Source organism: Pelodiscus sinensis, chromosome Z (assembly GCF_052426305.1).
Source record: "Pelodiscus sinensis isolate ZL-2025 chromosome Z, ASM5242630v1, whole genome shotgun sequence".
Lineage (NCBI taxonomy): Eukaryota > Metazoa > Chordata > Testudines > Trionychidae > Pelodiscus > Pelodiscus sinensis.
In genome coordinates, this window is record NC_143085.1 from 35,221,294 (window position 1) to 35,241,843 (window position 20,550).

The following is a 20,550-nucleotide window of genomic DNA, read 5'->3' on the forward strand; positions in this document are numbered from 1 at the left end:
TGCAGTTGTCATTGCCTGAGCAGGGCTGTCACACTTGGTAAGTTTGACCTTTGAAGACTTTAAGGTGACTTTATCCCGCCATTTGGCATTGAGTATGCAGTGTGAACAATGTCAGTGGGACCTGTTTGACCTTTTCTCCTGAAGAGAATAAGGTGTCCATGTCTCCCCCACACACATCAGAATGCTGAGGATGCAAGCTTGGCAAGCCAGCATTTTGGTCTTGATGGGAAGCATTGAATTGGTCAGTGCTCTTCTGGTTGTCTACAAAAGAAAGGGGCAGCATGTGCCATGAGAACATTTAGTTCTTCATCCAGGGAAAGGCTGGTGGTCACTGTAGAACCTAAACCACTGAGCTTTTGGACAATTTCTGGTGTGTTTGCATGTCAGGTACTTGAAGGATCTTGGGGAATCCGCTGTCCTAATACAACTGGTTCTTGGTGCTGATGGGGAGAGCAAAGGCCTGACGGGCACTTTGAAGACAGCCCATGAGTTTTTGGCATAGAGCTTCATTGTGGACTATGAAGGCAGCCTCCTCAGCAAACAGAAGTGGCTTGGTTATCACCTTTTTTAGCCTTTAGCCAAGACCAAGGGTCCCTCTAATTTTTCCCACCCCTGAGCAGAATGAATTTTTTTGTGTGCACCACTGTGGAGGAGACGTGCAACACGGAGGTGATGTGCGACACATCACCTTCATAGTGGTGCTCATGACAAAATGCATGTAGCGAGGGGGAAAGGGATGGGGCAGCAGCTCAGTGCTCGGGTTGGTGGGAGCTACAGAGCTTGGGGAGAGAGATCCCTCCTCACTGCAGCCCTGAGCAGCGCAGCCATGTGGCCATTCAGCACAGGAGGAAGATAGGTCATGACAAGGTTCCCAGCTGATCCTGCGTGGAGAAACGTGCCGTCTTTCGTGTCCTTAAACACACCGTTCAGGAGTCTCAAGAAGAGAATTGCAAAGTGTGGCAAGGCCTTTGTGACTCTAATCCGGGTGTCTTTCCCCACTGGGCAGGGCAGTGATAGGAAGGGCATACACTAGTGTTTGTCTCTTGCTCCCAGAGATGTGTGCTCTGATAGACTCTTGCTCTGATAGGCTGGCAGGGACTCCAGCAACAGAGAGGTGACCAGACAGCAAGCATGGCAGCGGAGATGTCAGAGACCCCAAAGCTGCATCTACTTGGCTGGGAACGGAGTCCAGCGCTCCCTTGGGAAAAATCTGTTCCCTGGCCCTCTGCCCTGCTGGCTGGAGGGGGTGGGGGGCAGGCTGCTTCTCTATGGGGAGGGAAGCTACAGCGTGAGAGCTGGGAGTGCCTTGAGGATGGATGGCTTCATTATTGATGTATGTAACATGCCCAAATACCAATGAGTAGCACCTCAGAGAAGGCACCTCTGCCGACTTCAGGTGAGAGCTCTCACTGCTAGGGGCAGGCCCCTGGGCTGCAGAAATTATGGCTAGATTTCAGTGTTCCCTGTAAGCTGAGTGACTGGGTGAGAAATTCAGATGCCACCCAGCTGATTAGCCAAGCACCCACAGCACCCACAGTCAGATTTGTGTTTCTATTGATGGTACACGTCCTCACCTGTCTCAGTGCTCATAACAAAATTTATTCTGCACATGTATGGAAAAAAAATTAGACCCAGCCCCTCTTGGCTCCCAGCATTCAGCTCAGATCAGACCCATACAGGAAAGTACCCCTAGCACCCAGAAGGGTCCTCTCCAGTGATGGTCCTCAGGACATAAGATGCTCTAAAGCTGTGCTTCTTTGTCTGAGCTCTAGGCTCCCCTTCGCTGCCCTCTGTGCTGGGCTCCATTGCACCTCTCCCATTCCCCCTCTCCCGTGTGCATTCTACCTCACCAAAGCCAACCCCATGAGTCCAGTTCCATGGCCACAATCTCGTAATGCCTTTGCAGGAGAGCAGCAGGCGGGCGATGCTGCAGCCGCGCTTGAGTTGCAGGTTCCATTCCTTTGGGGTGGGATGTAATTAGTCACTTTTAATTGGTTCTGGGGAAAATCTTGACATGCGAGCTCTTAGTCCCTGGGAGAAATTGTTTAACTAAACAGGAGTTGGCAAGAGCAGCTGGGCTGCATTGATTAGCTATTCTTTCTTTCTTTCTTTCTTTCTTTCTTTCTTTCTTTCTTTCTTTCTTTCTTTCTTTCTTTCTTTCTTTCTTTCTTTCTTTCTTTCTTTCTTTCTTTCTTTCACTTTGCATTTGTTAAAATGCTTTGGATCCAAGTGACCATCCCTTGCTTAATGCCTGGTGTTTGTTTCACCTTAGTGGCCCTTTGCCTTTGTCATCTTTGCCGAAATGCTCTAATTAATAGATGATTGTGAAAACCTCTTCCTTACACAGGCCTGATTCTGCCACGTGCTGAGCTCTGGATAGGGCCAGGAGTTGACTGAGCTCAGCACCACTCAGGATTCCCCATCTTGCACTGGTGCCAATGATGAGGCTAGGGGGAGGGCACTGGAGAAGCAGACTGAAAGAGCTAAAGTGAGGCTCCCTGGGAGAACGCAGTGGGCATGTCTCTGCAGGATCCACTTGAGCACTACATGGCAACCACCTTCAGCAGCAGGCAGGCGGAAAGCACAGTATACCACAAACAAGTTTTATCGGCACATGGTCTGTGTTGCCTTTCAATGCCAGAGGAGGGGAGATTTCTCCTGTCAGTCTCTTACTCTGCATCGACCAGAAATTAAATGAAGTCTACAATTACTATAATATTTGCCTAGTGACTAGACAGTTATGAAACCTTGTTATAAACAACTGCTTTACAAATTGCGTCTTGTTTGCTATAGGATCACACCACGATTCTTCAGGGGGGAAAAGAGTTCTCCTTGGAGAGGGGACACCTCATTATGCATGTTCATTAACTTACCTATTTGTACCCTCACACCATGCTGCAATGACAGTTTATAATAAGCTTTATAATAGAAGGCTGCTCCTTTTGGTTTTCAGTTACAATGGCTACTATTTATTCCTCTTTAAAAGGAGCCTTGTCAAAGAAAATCTGCCCCCACCCAATTTCAAATTTGCAAAAGCCTAAGTCCTCCATCCAAAGATTTCCATGAATTATGATTTGTTTACATTTTCCATTGGGAACAGAGTTTTACATGGAGATTCCGTTATACATTGAATAGCATATTATAGTGTAAGAGCCTGAAATTAAAACATCTCCTCTCTGCTCTCACAAATCAAACTGTAGGTGCAGCCCACCAGAAAGCAAAAGTGACCAGAGCCCAGGTGGAGAACACCCGGATTTATCAGCACACAATACAATGGTGTCGTGATTCCATCTTGCAGTGTGCAAGTTAGATATTGACTTCCTTGCACTGAACAAATCATCCCATGTCCCACGCTTCCCCTGACTCTTCCCCACCTGCACTTCGAGACCAATTAGCCCACCCTTCCTGCTGCTTACAGGTTGTTGGTAACAGAAACTGTTTTATGTTTTAATTTGATAACCAAATCGTTCATTCTAATGAGGGATCAATGTACAGACAGCCCTCGGTGGATGAATTTGCTTCATGCATTTGACTGTAATATCGTGAAGAGGAGGGATGGAGTAGATCAGGGGTGGAAAAAGGTGGTGCAGGCATGGGGCCTTGGGGAAGGGGGTGAAATGGGGGTAGAGCCTGAGGCTGAGCGGGGATTGACTGCCCCCCTGGGGAAAATTAGAAGCCAACTTGAGGGGTCCATAAAATATTTTAAATCAGAATAAGGGCCTTCAGGGTGCTCAAATTTGAGAACCACTTCTTTGGAGGCTTAATCTAATCCTGCCAACACCTCCCTGAAGAGGGGAAGGTTGAGTCATAGCATGAGGTGAAGGACTTTCCTGAGACTGTACAGTGAGGCAATGGTAGAGCTGGGATTCCAACTTGCAAGACTTCCCTCTTGCCCCCGTAAAACTCAGCTTTTGCTTTTGGACAGTACACAGCTGTCTGTAAGGCAGGGTGCTTTAGAAAAAGCTGGGCCTGCTCTCCCCCATATTCCAAACCAGTAACACAGGGATGCCAGCCAACAATAAATTCATTGGGTGGCAGCTACACTGCAGGAGATAACAGATAGGGCAGCTTTACAGTGCTGCACAATTCATTTTTATATAGAAGCCTCATACGCAGCATCCCAGAACCTTTCACAGGGAGAGTCAATCATTCACTAGAGAGAAAAGGCAAGGTTTCAAGAGGGGATGTTTTATGGATGTCTAGGTGTGTGAGAACTGCACAGGAAACCAACTTCTTATCTCTTCGGAAACTATCCTGACTGTATCTATTATAGTTATCTTATGAATTATATGGCTGGTAACAGCAAGTCTGGCTAATGGATGGAATTTTTTTTTGTTAAACTTCACTCTGGGTATGTCTACACTACAAAGTTAATTCGAACTAACAGACGTTAGTTCGAATTAACTTTGATAGGCGCTACACATACAAACCGCTAGTTCGAACTTAATTCGAACTAGCGGCGCGCTTAATTCAAACTAGGTAAACGTCATTCCACGAGGACTAAGCCTACTTCGAATTAAGTAGTTCAAATTAAGGGCTGTGTAGCCACTTAATTCGAACTAGTGGGAGGCTAGCCTTCCCCAGCTTTCCCTGGTGGCCACGCTGGGCACCACCAGGGAAACTCTTCTGCCCCCCTCCCGGCCCCGGACCCCTTAAAGGGGCACGGGCTGGCTACGGTGCCCATGCCAGGTGCAAGCCTGCCAGCACCCAGCCAGCAGACCCTGCACCTGGCACGGATCGAGCCACCCACCCGCTGCCACCCAGCCCTCTGCCTGTTCCCGGGACCAGGCTGGCGGCTCCCAGGAGCCTGCCCGGGGCTGCAAGAGGCGGGTGCCCGCCTGGTCTAGTGCAGAGATTGAGGACCTCATCCATGACCTCCGCACTAGGCACAGGAAAGTGGCCATCTAGGGCAGGAGAGCTGCCAGCCTGGCCACCCAGGAGCAGGTTTGCATAAAAATCAAGGTGGTCCAGTGAGACCCCCGACCCTGAGCCCTGAGCTTAGAACGGCCGTACTGGGTCAGACCAAAGGTCCATCTAGCCCAGTAGCCTGTCTGCCGACAGTGGCCAACACCAGCTGCTCTGGAGGGGATGGACCGAAGACAATGACCAAGCCATTTGTCTTGTACCATCCATCTCCAGCCTTCCACAAACAGAGGCCTGGGACACCATTTCTATTCCCTGGCTAATACCACTCCATGGACCCAGCCTCCATTAATTTATCTAACTTCTCTTTAAACTCTGTTCTAGTTCTAGCCTTCACAACCTCCTGCAGCAAGGAGTTCCACAGGTTGACTATTTGCTTTGTGAAGAACAACTTTCTGTTATTAGTTTGAAGCCTGCTACCCATTCATTTCCTTTGGTGTCCTCTAGTCCTTCTATTATGGGAACTAATGAAGAACTTTTCTGGATGCACCCTCTCCACCCCACTCATGCTTTTATAGACCTCTATCATATCCCCCCTCAGTCTCCTCTTTTCTAAGCTGAAAAGTCCCAGTCTCTTTAGCCTCTCTTCATATGGGACCTGATCATTTTAGTTGCCCTCCCCTCTCCCACCCTCTCTCTTCCCCTCTCACACCTCCTTTTCCCAGTCTCCCTGAGTTTTGTTCAATAAAGAGAGTTTCTATTTTTGAACACACGTGTCCTTTATTTTGTACATCAGGAAGGGGGGCTAGGGAGGGGTAAGTGGAAGGAGGTGAGAGAGGAATGGGGTACGAGCCCCCGATGGGGAGGACTGGGGTGGCCTTGAGGGCTTCTCAGGGTGGAAGCTCTCCTGCAGCCCCCCGATTAACCCCCCCCCCCCCCCCCGATGGCAGCCTGCGGCAAGGGCAGCCGGGCTGATGGCCAAGTGCTGTGATGTGCCGAGTGTGGGTATTCAGGACACTCCAAGCCAGGACTGCTTTGCTGTCCCTCATCGAGTTAGACAAGTGAGCAGGGAACCCCTAAGAACTGTCTGTCCGGGGTGGGGGTCGGGTCCCTTTAAGCACAGCCCTCGGCTAGCCTGAGACAGCAGCTCCACGCTCTAAGTCTTAATCTGATGCCCTGCCAGCACTGCTCCTGGCCAGCCTTAACCTCAGTTCAGGGTCCACTCAATGTGGACATGCTACTTCGAATTAGCAAAATGCTAATTCGAACTAGTTTTTTAGTCTGGATCCGTTAGTTCGAATTAGCTTAGTTCGAATTAACTAATTCGAATTAAGTTAGTTTGAATTAGTGCTGTAGCGTAGACATACCCTCACTGATTTGCAGCAAATGGGCACTCAACAGCAAGGAATCAGACTACATGATATTATGATACAAACAACACGGGATTCAAGCAGCATAAAGTTGATTAGGCAGGCGTGTGACCCTGCATGCTTTGTACATCTGATGCAGGGAACAAAGAAGCTGACCCACTACTGGTCCAGCACAAGCCAAAGTGGCAAAGAAAACGAGGCACTAATCACTGTAGAGCCATAGCTGGCCACATATAGTAAAAGAAGAATGAATGAGTCTTTCGGTTGCCTCTGAAATGAACAGCTACTGGTAATGCAGGTCTGTGCCCTGGTACAGACAGCTGGATTCCTAACTATGTTTTGCAACCATGGTATGCCCCAAAGGATGCATTTTTACTACCAAATAAGGGCAGAGGGCAGTCTTCAGAATCTAGCGGCTGCTACACTCCCACTTTAGAATTGTAAGTGGCCTGATTCTAGTGTAATTTGCTCTGGCCTGCGGCATTTGGTGGAGTGACTCCTAATTGGCAACAGTGTGCTCGGAATCATCTCCCAAATGCTGCTCTGCAGGCCAGTGTGGCTGACCCTGACCAGATTAGTAAACCAGCCATTAGAAGGATGCACCCAGTAAATTTAGTATAATAAGACCAAGAACTAATAGCAGAAGGGTGAAATGATATCAACAAAAGGAGGATAACGTCAGTGCTTGAGAACTTTAACTCTGCTAAACGAACCTGCTTCGTCTTTAGATTATTTAGTAATGGCCAAGGGAAGCCACTTGCCGTGTGCTCAAAAAGGGGCACTCCCTTGGTATTGCTGTGCCACACCGTTCATGGCAAGTCTTTCAGAACTTCCCAATGGTCAGTACAGGGCATTGCGATCTGAACAACGGGACCTCCAGTTGCTCCACCCCATGCCTGGGGCACTGGTCCTGTTCTCAGTCAGTTGAATAAACATCATCGAGTCTCCTAGTCTGAGGCTTGGGTTTCCCTTCCCCCAGCCAAGCAGCGAACTGAGCCCTTCTGAGCAGGGGAGAGAGGATGCAGTCACAGCCCCAAAAGCTAGGGCTGCAGACATGCCGGTGTTACACCAGCAGGCAAAACTGAACCTGAGGCCTCTGGAGCTTCATCTATGAGCCACTACCACTTGAGTTAAAAGCCAGCTGGCTCCCAGCTAAGGCTGTAGGGACACACTCATTGCACCTCTCTCTCTGTAAGTGGTCTCAGGGCCACTCCAAGGGAGAGCAGCCCACACCGAATAGGGTGTGTACTAATAGTAATTAACCCTTCATTCCTTACACCTTCCTTTAAGTCTCTAGAGAGCGCCACCACTGTATAGCCTCCTTAGTGTTAGCACCCATCCAACGTAACGGTGGTAAAATCAGAGTAAGCGGGTGCGCCCTGGTGTGCAGCTCCAGCAAGAGCTGGCTGAGCAGCAGGAAAAGACAAGGGAGCTAGTTAAAGAGCTGGCAGGGACCTGTAAGAAACTGTAAGTTACTTTCCCTGCTGGGTAAAACCACTGTTCCAACTCCATGTACTGACACAGCTCAGTCACATCAGCAAACCTGCCCCCATGAACAGAGCCTTGTTCTAGCCACTCCATCCCCTGATGAATAACGAGACTACAGGCCTAGTGCAGAGGACTCATTCCCCTACAGCCACACAAACACCCAGCTTGTCCTCTCTCATCCCTCAATATGTGCCTAGTCTAGTGACTTAAGAGAATAATAATAATAGAATGTAACATTCCTCAAAGACATTTCAACGCTTTACGAGCTTGTATCTGTGGTGTTGAAATGCTACTGACTGGCAGTCATGTGATCTGCCAAGGCAGGGCCGGCTCGAGACATTCCTGCGCCCTTTACAGCTGCCATCAGGCACCCCCATAGGTTGGTGCCCCAGGCAGAAGCCCAGCTAGCCCGCCCCCCCCCCCCATAATCCAGCCCTGTGCCAAGGCAATGGCTGGTTTGCTTGCTGTATTTCCCTGCCATGTTGCTATTTTCCCCCCGTAAGCAGACTAACACATGGGAAGGAAAGTCAGCTGCTGCTGGCTCCCCCAGCCCTGTCTCTGCTAAGTGAATGAGAAAGAGGTCGAGCTGCCCACCTGCCAGGCACGCCAGTGAGCGAAATCTCTCTCCAAACAGGATGGAAATATATCAGATTACATGGGCCATCAGGGCCAGTTGCCAATGGTGATGCACAGGGAAGATTTTGTTAGTCTCTGAGTGCAGGTGCAATCAACCATTCCACCAGCTTCCCTCACGTCAGATGAAACAGCCCCTGTGCGGACAAGGATCAGCCCTGGCTCAGGCAAAAGACTGCGGACCAGAACAGAAAAAAGCATAGAAACTGAAATGGGAAAAAGAGAGGGCTGGCTGAGCAGCAAAGGGCTGAGGTCTAGCAGTGCCCTACGCCGCTGCCTTGAAATGAACACAGCTCAGAAAGGGAGCATGCTCTTTAAAAGAGAGGGAGAGGTCATACTGTCTCCTCTGGCTTTGCCAGAAACAGAGCTGCTAATCTAAGTTCCAGCTGCGTGTGGTCATTCTAGAGCAGGGCTCTGTGCTAGAAGAGGATGGTTCTTTGGCCCCCTGTGCTCTACAGGGGGACTCGCGCAGCAGAATTTGCATCCAGATTTGAGTCCCACCAGAAGCTAGGCCTGTCCAGGCCATTGTAACGACAGAAACCATCTGAAAAACTAGGAAGGCTGCGGATCTGGGTGCAAATTTTGAATGATTTCTTGTCCTGCCCTGGGTTTGTAGCTGTTCTAATCTCGGGCTTTTTTCCATCCCAGCCAGGCCAGGTTCTGTTGCTGACTCTGCCACTGACTTCCTGAGGCAGCAAGGGTAAATCCCTAATCCTCTCTGGGATTCTGTTTCCCCATTTATAAATGACTGTCATGCCTACCTACCACGCCCTTGCGAATAAGGACTGAATGAGCCTCTCTGCTCAGCTGCAAGATGCAGCATAAGTGCAAGATAGCAATGGAAGAGTACAGCAGCTGGCTGCTCTGGTTGGAAATGCTGCAGGTGCAGAGCATGTCTGAGGAAGACACGTGGTCCTAGGAGGCGGGGAGGGAAGACAGCACCATGAGGTTGTAAGTCAAAGATGTGCTTCCCCTCCCAGTCACACAATTCCCTGGCTAAGATCCAGGCAGCAGCCTCGGGGGCTGTTCCGACGTAGCTGTGTTATTTCAAAGAGCAGAAGCACAATTTGTACTTCTTGTCTTCTTTCTCGCTGCTGAGCTGGCTGGATCCAAAAGTGCCAGGGGATGGATGAGGGCATGTATGAAGTTAAGATGATCGCCTTGTGTGGGTCCCAGCCAGACCGTCAAGAAGCCGCATGTAACCTCTGAGATCTAGAGTTCCTGAAAGTGAAGCCCCACAGAACACTCCTGTGGGTCACAAACTCCCATCAGTCATGGGGGTCCATCCAGAAGCACAAGCAATCGAGACCATCAGCACGATGTGAGTCAGGCGTGTGGGAGACCCGGGGAAAGGCCCCGCCTCTTGGGGAGTGAGGAGGCAGAAGTGGAAGATGTCCACAAAAGCTGCCCAGCACAAGGCCCCTAGAACAAGCAGGTTTTTCTCTGGAACAGGAGACAGTTTGCAGGGAGAGTGAAATGGCTTAGATTCAACAGTCTCCAGAGCGAGCAGGTCAGGAGTCCTCCCAGGCCCTCCCCAGTGCGCTTCCAAGTCAGAGCACCCCCATTCTTCCTTCGGGGCAGTCCCCACATGGAGCGTGGGGTGCAGCCAGACCACATGCTGCCTATTGAGTGGCCACCAGCCTGCTGCGGGAAAAGCCTGTGCTCCAGGACCTATTAGGCTATGGTTGGGCAAATGGGTGTACATAAAACAAGTCCTGATTCTAAAGTCGAAATCCACAGCTCTGACTCACTCCAGACCCAAACCTGATTTCATGCTGGTTACAGAAGGGGCTGGAATTGCACACAGCTCTGTCCCGCTCAGGCAGGAATTGCAGAGATGGGGAGGTTAGAAACCCCACAGGATTTACAACCCAGCTGACCTGTCCAAGAGACTGAGGATCAGAATCGGGAGATCTGGGAGCTGAGCCGAACCGATGCCCCTCCTGTTTTTGGTGGAGAGCTGTCCTGGGAAAACTGTCATCTCTCTGCCATCATCAGCCCCTTCTCAGTAGCTAGCTCCACAGGCTGATGATGGCAGAGAGGGGGCCACTGGAAGGAGATTACCAGCTGGAGGAAACATGCTCTGAACAAGGATGTCATTCACCCAACATTAGATTCACTGGCAGAAATTCAATCACAAGAGTCTAGTTTATTGGGTCCAAAAATTACATTTTTGATGTAATTTTCAGTTCATCCAGCTTGAGCTGCTGCTCATTTCTTTTCAGCTGTCACAAAGGACTCTAAATCCAAAGGACAAATGGCAGGTGCTCACAGAGGGCCCGATCCTGCGAGGAGAAGCCATTGTGAGAAGAGGTGCTCCATTATGAGCAAAATCAGACTCAAGAGACCAGGCATTTATGCCCATCTAAGGTCAAATATATATCTTTGCTGCTGTGCATCTTTTTTTATACATAATCAATATCAGATGTATTTTTACAGTCAGTCAATGTAACGATGGTTGGCAAGTCTGAGCTATAGAAACTCTGTTGTCATTAGAACAAAATACTTCTCTTTGCTCCTTATGATCCCTGATAGTTGCTTACCTTTTTAATTTGTTGGTATCAGGTGTCTCCTCTTCAATAAATTCAGTAGTTGATCTTTCTCTTCTCCCCACCCCATCCTTGTCTAGTTTTCCTTTAATCTCCCTAATCTCCATTAGTTTTATCATAATAGAATTTCTGGCTTGTTCTTAATGACTGCCAGGGTTCCCTAATCCCCTTTAATTATGCGCAAGCTGTAGGAAAAGTACAGTCCTTGCTATAGCTCTCTGATTCATGTCTCTGTTGTTTATACAGCAGGAAGGGCAATAAATAATGGATTTTAGGCTGAGGATTAACATACGTGTTCCATAGTTGCTCTCATCCAGGTATGTTGCTCTGCTTTGCTCTGTAGAGCAAAGCAGATGTATCAAAGTGAACATCAGCCACTCAGACGGTGCTGGGGTATATTTCTGGGGAATGTTCCAAGACACTGACCAATGTTCCCACTCTTTTTTCCCCCCATCCATGTGCAGAATAAATATTGTTCTCTACACCATGGCATGTGCAGATGTGCACCACCATTGGAAACATGTCACCAGCTATGCAAAGCTGTGGACACTCTGTGAATCAGCTGAGTGGCAACTTAATCTCCCCTGGGCACCTGCCCAAGCTCATTTTACAGGGAACACTGATACCGACCCCAGACATTTCAATGAGATTTGGGAATGGGGTGGTGGTGGCTGTGTATACACATTTACACAACTATGCTTTGCTGTTAGCAGCTCCATCCAGTGTTAACTAAACCGGCAATTGACATGGACTGAGAACGTGTTGGAATGTGGCCTTTGTGACAGGGTTTGCTGTAGCATCAAAGCCAAATGCAGACATGCCAAAGGCTGACAATGTACTTCGCTGATGGCTATGTGACGCTGTTGTAAACCAGAGATAATCTCGGTGCCTTCAGGATTTTTCTAAGTCTCTTCCACCCCCTGTTCTATTTTTTTCTAGTTAATTCTCCTGGACTTTCCTCTCTGCCCATGACCTTCACATGAGGTATATCAGGAAGGCCAGCCACAAACTAGGGTTTCCTCTTCCCTTTCAGGAGAGCAGTGAAAGAACTTTTGGGGGGGGGGATGGATTGAGGCTCCTAGCTTTCTCTCCTTTGCGGGCATTGAATAAGTCACATGCGCACCATTAAGCCGGAGACGTGAAGGCCATCTGGCAAACCTAAAAGTACATCATTTGTCTGTGCAGAGTGCTGTTTTATAACAGGCACACTCTCTTCTGCATGCTGTATCTAAGGCGACAGGAAAGGAGAGGGACATTTAGGGCTGCCCCATTCAAAAGGCAGCTCTCTGGGTCTATTAGGGCTCAGCATCCCCCAACCCCTTCCAACATTGATATTCAAGGCATCAGTTTGTGTTAGAAGTAAAATGCAGGACAATGTAGCACTTTAAAGACTAACAAGATGGTTTAATAGGTGATGAGCTTTCGTGGGCCAGACCCACTTCCTCAGATCAAATAGTGGAAAAAAATAGTCACAACCATATATACCAAAGGATACAATTAAAAAAATGAACACATATGAAAAGGACAAATCACATTTCAGAACAGAAGGGGGATGTGGTGGGGGGGGGAAGGAAGGAAGGTAGGTATCTGTGAGTTAATGATATTAGAGGTGGGGAAAGTTAGATGTCTGTGAGCTAATGGTATTAGAGGTGATAATTGGGGAAGCTATCCTGGTAATGGGTAAGATAGTTGGGGTCTTTGTTCAATCCGCCCCCCCGGAGAGTGTCAAATTTTAACATGAATGACAGTTCAGAAGATTCCCTTTCAAGTGCAGATGTAAAAGGTCTTTGTAGCAGAATGCAGGTGGTGAAGTCGTTGAGACAATGTCCGTTCTGGTTAAAATGGCAAGAAATAGTTTTTTCTTTGTGATCTTGTCTGATATCTGTTTTGTGGGCATTAATCCTTTGGCGAAGTGTCTGAGATGTTTGTCCAATGTACATAGCAGACGGACACTTTCGGCACATGATAGCATAAATTATATTTCTGGATTATATTTCTGGATAAATTATATTTGTGTTAGAGTGAGACTAACACTAGGCACATGGAACAATGGTCTCCCTGCAGGTACAGTAAAACTCCAATAGTCCGGCATCCAATAGTCCGGCACTCCTGATAGTCCGGCATCAAAATGGCAAGAGCCTAGTGAGTGAGCTTCAGCAAAAAATGAGTCACAAGGTAACAGCGGCAGCAGCTGAACTGAGCAAAAAGGGTAAAAAAGGCTTAAAAAACCTAAAACATTAGAGTACACTGTATACAGTATGTACAATAAAAAGAGTTAAGAACACTTTATATACAGTATGGCTATGTCTAGACTGGCATGATTTTCCGGAAATGCTTTTAATGGAAAAGTTTTCCGTTAAAAGCATTTTCAGAAAAGCGCGTTTAGATTGGCAGGACACTTTTCCGCAAAAGCACTTTTTCTGGAAAAGTGTCCGTGGCCAATCTAGACGCACTTTTCCGCAAAAAAGCCCTGATCGCCATTTTCGCCATCGGGGCTTTTTTGCGGAAAACAGAACTATGCTGTCTACACTGGCCCTTTCGGGCAAAAGTCTTTCAGAAAAAGACTTTTGCCCGAACGGGAGCAGCATAGTTTTTCCGGAAAAGCACTGATGATTTTACATGAGATCGTCAGTGCTTTTCCGGAAATTCAAGCGGCCAGTGTAGACAGCTGGCAAGTTTTTCCGGAAAATCATCTGATTTTCCGGAAAAACTTGCCAGTGTAGACACAGCCTATATATATAACCAGTTTATAGTACCTCCTGATAGTCCAGCATATCTGATAATCTGGCACCACCTAGGTCCCATAGGCTCCAGATTATCGGAAGTCTACTGTATTTAAAGTAGCTCATCTTACAATCAGGTTCCATGCTTCCTCCTGGGAGGCCCAGGACCATGATTGTAGTTTCCAGCTGGATAAAGATTCAGATGGCATGGAATTGACATGCTCAGTCTTGGGGAAAGAAACTGCTGCCTTGCCAATGGGGAATGACTCACCTATTCCTCCTCCCAGTGTAAAGGTGCTGAGCTATCCTCCGGGGGCTCTCCCCAGGTGAATTTCTTGAGCCCGCTTCCCAGGGAAGATGGTGGCATGGAAGAAAGTTAAGGCCAGAGTAATGCCTATGCACTGCGTCCACTCTATTTTAGCTTGTCTGGGCCCTCCCACCAGGCAGAATTGCCAAGAGCACCTCATTCCTACTGCACCAATGGATACAAAGATCCCTGTGGCCAAATTTTCTACTGGTGTAAATTTGGACTGTTAGGGAATTTGGGCATGTTAGTCTGACTTCAAGTAACAACTGAACAGGGGCTAAAGACATGTAGGGAGATCTGGTGCTGCTAAGCTCCTTGGTGCTGTTAAGCTCCTCCCAAGCCCCAAACAGAGCATGGCTCGTGTGCACCTCTCCTCCGGCAAGACCCTGTCTGATAGTTCTGGGATAACCACAGGACATGTGATGCTAGTGAGTACATTAACCAGAGACATCAATTTGTAATGAGAATCTCAAAATGAATGGTGCTTATCATTTATGGATGGGCTAATTAAAGATACTGTACGTGGAGGTTTTACACAGGATTGTAAATTGTGAGCGGTGGTAATAACCAAGTAAGTAGCATCCAAACAGCTTCAAATTGGCTGGATCAGACAGCTCCATTTAAAGAACCCCTTTTGCCCAGCATTACTGAGTGGGCACCAGGTGTTCTGGGTCTGATGTGACTCTGGGGGTATGTCTACACTAGCCCCCTAGTTCCCGGGCTTTATTTGCATCTTCCTGTCCAGGTGCCATTTTTAAATCCCCCTAGTTTGAACTAACTGCCCGTGGCTACACGCAGCAATCAAACGTTAACTCCAACTAAGTCCTTAGTTCGAGTTAACTGTTACACCTCATTCCACAAGGTGTAACAGTTAACTCGAACTAAGGACTTAGCGTCCTGCTGTGTCCTGCCCTGGGGTCAGGAGCATGTCAGGTATCTTCACACACGTGTGTGGCTATCAGACCAAGGCCCTGACAGGCAGCTGTGTGACAGTCAGCTGGAGCCACATGCCCAGTGGATGGCATGGCACTTGCTCACCCGAGCACAGGTTGCTGTGTGATCCGTGGTAAACAAGGCCCATGTGCGCAGTCCCTCGTCTCTCTTCCTGTCCCCCCCCTTCGGGTAGGGGACAGTGACGGCACTTACATGGTGTGACCTCCCCAGACGACCCTGTTGGCTCTTCAGGTGGGACTGCTCGGGGGTCCTGGCTGTGTGGCGGCTCCTGCTTTGTGCCCTGGTCAGGGCCCTCTGGTCCCGGGTCACTGCCCCCCGGGGTGACATGCACCGTCCCGCCCAGGATGCAGTCCAGTGCCTCAAAGTAGGGGTAGGTGTCTGCCCCTGCTGCGGAGCTGCCCCGAGTGGCCCTGGCATACACCTGCCACTGCTCCTGGGTGCAGCTGTGGCCTTTCTGGGCCATGGTGGCAGCTATGCATCCATAGATGGCCACATTCCTCCATCTAGTGTGGAGATCATGGACATTGGGTGCCTGCCCCCAAACCTCAGTGAGATCCATGATCTCCTCACTAGTGCAGGAGGGAGTGTGGCATCTATGAACCCTGGCTGGCTCCTGGGTGCTGGGGACTGGGCGGGGGAAGGCTGGCTGGCACTGGCTGCCTGGCTCATGGTGGGGCCACTGGGTCAGGGGCAGAGACTGCTGGCAGGCCTGGATCTGGCACGTGTAGTCTGGCCAGAGTCTACCCCTTTAACGGCTCCACGGCTGGGGGAAAGAGGAGGAGTTTTCCTGGTTTGGCCCAGAGTGGCCACCAGGGCCAGCTAATTCGAAATAAGTGTCTACACAGCATTTATTTCAAATTAGCTATTTCAAATTTGGCGTTACTCCTCATAGAATGAGGTTTACCAAATTCGAATTAAGCACCCCACTATTTCGATTCTATTTTGAAATAGCGGTTTGCCTGTATAGACACTATAACGGCTGTTATTTCGTATTAACTTTGCAGTGTAGACATACCCTCAGAGATCTATGACAATCATGATACCAGCTCAGCTCCATAGCCTAATCCAGTGATTCCCATATATTATTCTGAGGGCTGATAGGTCCTTGTCCCAAGATCAGGCCCAGTAAAATTATTATTTCAATTATTTTATAGTTGGGAACCATGATGTGCATAGGTGCCACTCTCACACTACAGGAACTCTTTCATATTTCAAATAAATAATTTATTTACAGATATACACTCTATCTCAGCAAGGTAGATGTAAATAATACAGAGAAAGTAAAGTACAATTGGAACATCCATATCCACACCATGCCTCACAGAACACCCTGAATTTTGGCCCTTATCTTCCTCATTACCATCACCTTCCTTGTTTTCACCAGTGGCTACCATTCTGGCCCCTCCCAAGGTCTACATTTCTCCCTTCACTGCCCTGGGATGCTACTTTTATAATGTTACACTGATGTTACCATGTGCTATGTATACTTAATGTGGGGTTACCCTTATTCCTTCTTTGCATTTCCTCCCCTTACCAATGCTAAGGTGTCCTTCTGCTATGGTTTCAGAGGGGTAGCTGAGTTAGTCTGTAACTGGAAAAACTTAAAAAACAACAAATAGTCTAGTAGCACCTTAAAGACTAACAAAATATGTACAGTGAAAGCTTTGTTATCCGGCACTCTGTTAATCAGAAAACTTTGTTAACCGGCATTGCCCGCAGCCACAATACTGACACATCTTCAGGCGTATAGGCCTGGCTTGGTTTACCATGATTGGCTTAACAATTTTGTGTTTAAGAAGTACTGGTCATCTTTAACTCAAAATAGAAATGTGAGACCAACTGCCTCACACTACAAAACTACCACTATTAAAAACTTGAGTTTTATTAATATTGTCCATTGGTTTTTCCTAGGTTGATGGGACCCTCAGATAACCGGAATTTTTAGATAACTGGAACGCCCTAATCCCCAAGTGTGCCAGATAACACAGGTTTTACTGTTGATGGTATCATGAGCTTTCATGGGCAAAACTCACTTCTTATCTGAAGAAGTGGGTTGTGCCCATGAAAGCTCATGATACCATCTACATGTTTTGTTAGTCTTTATAGTGCTACCAGACTATTTGTCTTTTCCTATGGGTTAGTAGAGCTATGACTTCACCCCACTGTCGTATACATCAATTTGTTGCCATGGCACCTGTGCAGTCGGATGTTCCATCCAGAACCTTCCAGAAGCTGGAGTCAGCTCCTGCTCTGTGGCCAATTGATGCAGTTCCATGTGCCACAAACTCTTTCAAGTTTCTAGAACAGCTGTTCCCAACCGCAAGTCTGAGGACCAGGAGCAGACCTCAAACTGCTGCTTGCCAGGCTGTGGCACGCTGCCAGTCCACGCCCCCACTGTCTTGGCCCTGCCCGCTGGAGAAGAGCATGGTGAGTGGTGCAGCAGCAAGCGTTCTGTGGGGGTCTGTGTGCTGGGCCTCTGGGTGTGTGCAGGGGCTCAGGGAATTGCAAGGGTGAGGGTGTCTCATGCCTTGCAGCCCCAGGGAAAGTGCCACCCGACTGCAGCACAGGCCGCTCCAGGAGATCTGAAGCAGCAGCGCTATCCAGCCATAGAGCACATCCGCAGAACAGGAAGTCTGCCAGTTTTTGCTTCTCAGGGGCCCTTCTAGGCTCCTAAGCTGAGGCGTCTCTATGTGGGGAGCTGTGAGGCAAGGGGGAGCAGTGGTGTTGGTGGCACCTCTGCCTGTGGGGAAGAGGGAGGGATGGGCAAGAGCACCAGCCCCATCAGCGATTCTGGTGAGCTCAGGCAGCCATGGCAACAAGCTGCTCTTCCGCTTCCCCTTCCAGTGGGGCTCAAGAAGTGACAGTGCGAGGCCACATGCCAGGTGCCATAGCTCCCTCTAAGCTGCGTGCTTGTGCATGCAAAAGAAATCTCTACCCTGCCCACCTCTTAAGCAGAGCTGCACAGCAGCGAGGTGAGAGGCACGCTTGAGCTGCTGGGGCTGGAGGAACTGTGTGGCTGGCTGGAGGAACCACTGGGCAGGCGGGTGGCTGCTCCGGGCTGAAGGAACCATGTGGCTGGCAGGTGAGTGGGCAGGCAGCTGCTCTGGCTGGCTGGGGCCGGAGGAACCATGGGGCAGAAGTGGTGGCAACTGCTCCTGCTGGTCGGGGCCACATGGCTGGCAAGTGGGAGAGGAAGTGGCTACTCTGACAGGACTAGAGGAACTGCATGTCTGGTGGGTGGGTGGCTGCTCCGGGCTGACGGAACCATGTGACGGGCAGTCAGTCGGCAAAATAACACGTGACAGCTTAAAATTAATCACCATAATGAATATGCAAATTAATTGTTTACCATAATGAATATGCAAATGTGTCTATGCTGGTCTGCCAAAAGTTTTTTAATGAGTTCACCGGTCTGCGTTATAAAAAAAGTTGAGAACCGCTCAGTGCTACAATAAAGCAGCATAAAGTATTGCCATGTCACTCCCTGCAAAGGGCAGTACGTCTGTCACCAAAATCCAACTGCCTTTAAAGACCAAAAAGCAGAGAAGGCTCGTCAGAGGTTTGGTTGTTAAACAGTCACTTGGTTTTCTTCAGCAGAATAAGTGTTCTTCCTGCATTCTGTTTAGTGGTCACCTCTCTTCCTGTAAAGACCTTGAGGAGTTCTAAGGGGTCATGATAATATGCATTCATTGGTCCCCTTGTAGGCAGCCTCAGGAGAGTGAATTTACTGGGCCTGAAAACTGGACTCTTTAGTGAGCATTCCCACAGCTGATCTAGCTCCAGGGCAACTCCTTTCCTGATAGCAATGCTGCACACCCGCTACCAGCACTTTTACCACTGTGTCTAGAGCTGTAGTTTTCAATAGGGCTGCCAGATGGTTTCAATAAAAAAACCGAACACACTTGACATGACATCACAATCTACATTACATCTTAGTTAGAAAATACCCAACATTTCTATTTTCTCATTTCTATTTGCTCAATTTGTTTCTCAAACAGAAAGCTCAAATACTGGACTGTCCAGTTCAAAACCAGACATCTGGCAACTCTAGTTTTCAAACGTTTTTTTTTCATGACCCAGTTGAAGAAAATTGCTGATGTTGTGACCCAACATAATTTGACTAGAGTGTGGACTCCGGGATGGAGCTGAGGGTGAGAGATGTGGGCTGTAGGTTGGGGCTCTGGATTTAGGGGGATGTCAGAGCTGGGGCAGGAGGGGCTTACCTTGAGTGCTTCCAAGTCACCAGTGCATCCAGGGGCTAAGGAAGCTTCCTGCCTCTTCCTGCACCCAGACCATGCTGTCCCCTGAAGCAGCCAGCCACAGGTTCCAGCCAATGGGAGTGAAGAGCTAGTGCTGAGGGCAGGGACAGTGTGTGGACCCTGTGCGCTCTCCCCCTCTCCCCTCCCCACATACACACCTAGGAGCTGGGCCTTCTGCCGGCCGCTTCTGGGGTGCAGGCCAGTCAGGGAGCTCCCTTAGCTCCCCCACTGGTCACCAGATTCCCTATAAGCAACGAGACCTAGTGACCCACATTCCACCACCCAATATTGGGGCGCGACCCATATTTTGATAACCTCTGCCCTAGAGAAGATATAGAGAGAATGTTTTCCTGGCCTCACTGCAGGCTGCAGCTAGATGTTGGGCTGAACCTGCTGCTCTAGAGTTTATATGCTGCCCCTCTCCCCAAGCCACATTCTGCAGCGGGGCATTCAGCTGTCTTCATCTGCACCATTTTCGACTACTCCATGGAGATGGTGACAGGTACCATTATGCACTGCTCCATCATTTTGATCTGAGGGGATGGGTCATGATGCATGCTGGGAATTGTCATCCCCATGGGCTGCCCCCTTGCTATTTGAGGCCAAGGGCAGGTGCAGTCTGGGACAGTTTGCAAATTAGAAGCAGTAGGCAGCTAGCCACTAACACGTGGCCACTCCCTTCCTTGGGACTGGAGCAAAGTCAGAGAGTGCCCAACTTTGGGCCCAACTTGAGAGAAGCTTGTTTCCCTAAACACTGTGGCCCCCCTCCTCTTTTAACTCTGATAATCTAAAATACTATTACCATGACAACCATTGCAGGTGAGTCTCATTACAGTTAATCCTCTAATTACTAACTACTTCTTCATTCGGTTGTAATTACTTTGGGGACACCGTTAACCTCTCATTAGAAACACACGGCCACTTTGTACCAAAAGCACAAACAGTGACATGACTGGTAATTTGCACTCATGCACTCAAGGCCACGCATTGTCTTGTACTGAGGCACGAGCTCATCCCCGTCATTACCCGAGACTGGTTGTCATGACAATTAATCATGCCATCCCTCATCAGCAACTTTTGCCAAATGTCACCCTGCTCTTGATCAAATGAGAAGAGAAAATTAAATGAATCAATTTGGTATCCAGGCTTGTTTCTCCTCCTCCCACTCCCAGCCAACAACTTTGAAATTGCCCTGCAAATGTACTTCCCCAGGTTTGCCATGGAGCTCTGCTTAACTTACTGTGAAGGGACACTCTTTGCCCCCTGTCCAGCCAAGCTGTGATGGGAAATGATTCATGCCCACAAGAATATTTAGGTGGTGCAAATTACCCAGCACCTGGCTCCACGCTCAGGCTGCTTGGCATGGCAACAATGCAAATCATACATACGATGAGTAATAGACAG

At 48.7% G+C, this 20,550-nt stretch overlaps 1 long non-coding RNA gene across 1 annotated transcript in view; it reads left to right on the top strand.

The window, feature by feature from the left end:
- Nucleotides 1-17,108: 17,108 nt before the first annotated feature.
- The window catches only part of LOC112546369 (uncharacterized), a 39,245-nt gene continuing 35,803 nt past the window's right edge, over nucleotides 17,109-20,550 (top strand). The window contains exon 1 of the long non-coding RNA XR_012895890.2: nucleotides 17,109-17,314. This is a non-coding gene — a long non-coding RNA (uncharacterized LOC112546369). The remainder of the gene's footprint in view (nucleotides 17,315-20,550) is intronic.